Raw genomic sequence first — 3443 nt, 5'->3', positions numbered from 1 at the left:
CCTCCCTGGCTCTTGTGGATCTGTTTCCTGAACTAGGGAAGGGGAAGTAGATGGGAGGCCAAAGCTTGGCCTCCCTCTTTGGAGAAAGGATCTGCCTCAGAGCAGCAATCAGGAATTCTGACACCTGGGGGGGGGGGTCACTGGAGGTTGGGAGTGGGGCTGGGGGCCTGGCATCTACTCTTATGAGAGATTAAGGTAGCCTGGAAACAGAGGTCATGGGAGCTGAGTAGCCTGAGAAACTAGGAGCCTGGGGTGTTTGAAAGGGGGCAGGTTGGTAGCCAGGGTGCACAGTGGATGGAAGGAAGGAAGGAAGGAAGGAAGGAAGGAAGGAAGGAAGGAAGGAAGGAAGGAAGGAAGGAAGGAAGGAAGGAAGGAAGGAAGGAAGGAAGGAAGGAAGGAAGGAAGGAAGGAAGGAAGGAAGGAAGGAAGGAAGGAAGGAAGGAAGGAAGGAAGGAAGGAAGAGAAGAAAGGAAGAGAAGGAGGGACCGAGGGATGGAGGGAAGAAGGAAGAAGTTGGGGAAGGCAAGATGTGAGCCAGGTTCTGAACTTAACAGGAGAGGAGGGACAGCAACCCAGAGATATGAGGATCGTTGCAACAGAGATCTGGACAGAATAGAGAAAATTTTAAAGGGAATTACTAAATATCAGTGGGGGGTGGGGGGCTGGAGGTGGGGGTGGTCTGAAAGGGGCCCAAAGAGAAGCAGAAGTATGCTAACTCCTCTTCTTGGTATAATATGTCGGAGGGTATGAGAGAAGAAATAGCCACCCTTGGAAAATATGCCAAGAGAGGTGGTGTCTTTAGGAGGAAGTTGGGCATGGGATGGCAGCAAGACCAGCTGGAATTAATGGGAAGTGAACTGGGTTTTCTCCCAAATCTTGATATCCTACTAGGCATAGGAAGTGAGTCCCCCTGTATCCCTCCTGCTTTGGTTTTGGGGATTAGGGATGGGACTGGGAGAAAGTGAAACTTGGTTTGATTTTCCTATACTGATTGGAGGAAGAGGTAAACCAAGCAGTCAGACTTCTTTGAGCCCTAATTTTCCAATTATTCTATACAACTAGAGATCATCCAATCCCCTCTTTCTACAGATGAGGAAAAGTGAAGCCTAACCAAATTAAGTGACTTGTTATAAAGCCATTAAGTAAATGGAGGCAGAATTTGAACCAACACCTTCTGAATTCAAATTCAGGTTCTTGGTGCATGGTAAGTGTCCATGGGAGACAGAAACAAAGTGGCACGGAATGATTTGAGGAGAAGAGATCACTTTTGACTGGGGGACAAATGGGAGGGGAGGGAGGTTTCATACAGGAGGAAGCATCTGGGTTGAGCCTTACAAGAGAGGACAGATTTCACCAAACTAAGTATTTTCCCTATGAATAGATGAAAGCCCTCGAAGTGTCTTGAGCAAGGGGAAGGACATGACCAGAATGGCACATTAGGAAAATAAGGAGGACCACGAGTATAGGAGGAATCGAAGGGGGTGAGGTTAGCAGACTGCCACAGTATTCCAGGAAAGAGGAGTGGAAGCCTTGCTTGGGGATTAGACTAAGTAACCTCTAGAGTATCTTCCAGCTCAGACATTTCCCTGCCAGCTGATACGTGCAGAGAGAGCACAAATACTAATTTCTCACATTTCTGAGTCACTCAAAAGTTTCCAAATTACAACTCTGTAAATTAAACTGTATAAATATTACTCTCCATATTTTACAGATAAGGAAACTAAGGCTTAGAAAGAGAGGGTAAGTAATGCATCTAGTAAGTGCTTGAGGTTGGATCTGAGCTCAAACTCAGTGTTCTTTCCATTATCCTGTACTGCTTTTCACTACAAATACAAAGAAAACCTGGTTTTCCTTCCACGCCCAACCCTATGATTTTGCAGCCAGCACCTGGAATTTAGAGGGTGTTTGTGCTCTGGGGGAGGTCTGAACTGACTCTGGGAGTCCAATGTATCAGAGAGGACAGGAACGACATCTGCTCCCTTCCTTCCTGGGACTGAAGCCTGCTCCAGACCAGTTTCCTGCCACCATGGCTGGAAGGGCAGGATATTCAGAGAGGAAGGGGGAAGTGATTGTAGGGCCTAGCCCTTCCTGGCCCAAGACATCTGGCCTCTGGGGGTGGGGAGGGTGGGGAAGAGTGGGATGAGAGATGAAGGGTCTGAGAACTGCTCCATTAGCCAACCCAAGGGGGTATCTATATTTTCACATACTGCCAGAGCTGCAAAGGAGCTGAAACTCAGAGAAGGAGCATGAAAGACTTGCCAAAGTTGGTGGCAGAACTGAGATTAGAACAGACTATTTAAATTATCAATGTGCCCGCTGCTGCTTCTGCTGAATAATCTCTTACTCTGTTCAGCCCTTGACACTTTTCCATTCCTTCTCATTTGTTTTTCTCAATCCTGCTTGAAGATAAATAATTATCCCTTTTTGAACAGAGGAGAAAACTGAAGCCCAGGAAGTTTAAGCTATTTACACAGGTCATACAACAAATGAAGAGTCAGGGGCTAGAATTCTAGCCTCTTGAAACCAGTCTTGGGCTCATTCCACCAAGTTTTAGACACTCACAACTTTATTGCTGTTATTGTTCAGTTGTATTCAATTGTTCGTGACCCTGTGAACCTCAACCATGGAGTTTTCTGGGAAAAAATACTGAAATAGTTTACCATTTCCTTCTATGGTAAATTAAGGCAAACAGAAGTTAAGTGCCCAGAGTCACACCACTAGTAAGTGTCTGAGGAATTTGAACTCAGATCTTCCTCACTTCAGGACCAATGATTTATCCACTGAGCCACCTACCTGCCTCCTGGGTAAACAGAGGTTAAGTGATTTGCCCAAGGTCACATAGCTAATGTTTGAGGTCAAATTTGAACTCAGATCTTCCTGATTCCAGGCCCAGCACTCTATACCCCAGAACCCATCAAGTTGTTCATTTACAACCTGGCACTGACTTATGGATTAGAGGTGTGCTTGAATCAGCTCTTACAAGCTTGACATAGCTGATGGGTTCAGTGTGAGCAGCTACATCTTGGAAACCTGCAAATGCTACAAATCAGGGTTCAATTAATTGTTTTTGTTGCTTCTTGAGTAGATTAGGAAAGTATTAATAATGCAGCTTAAACTTAAAAGAATATCCTGCAAACCGATTTTTTTCTTTTTCTTCAAGAGCTGATTGTTAAATATTTAGCAGCACATCTCTGCTCGTGGTCTAATGAAAAGAGCTCCAGAGCTGGAGTCAGCAGAACTGAATTCAAAGCCGTACTTTGCTCCTTGCTATCAGTATAACCTTAGATGAGGGGCCTTACCTCCACCTATAAAACGAGGAACTAGATGCTCTCCAAAGTCCTCTCTGACTCTAAATCTTATGGTCCTGTGATCCTACAAGCATCCATTAGATCTGAGATAGTTTGTGAAGGAGAGGAGTGAAGACATAGAAAGGGATCCTGAGG

This window comes from Monodelphis domestica, chromosome 1 (genome assembly GCF_027887165.1).
Source record: "Monodelphis domestica isolate mMonDom1 chromosome 1, mMonDom1.pri, whole genome shotgun sequence".
NCBI classification, from domain to species: domain Eukaryota; kingdom Metazoa; phylum Chordata; class Mammalia; order Didelphimorphia; family Didelphidae; genus Monodelphis; species Monodelphis domestica.
Note: the sequence above shows the minus strand (reverse complement) of the source record.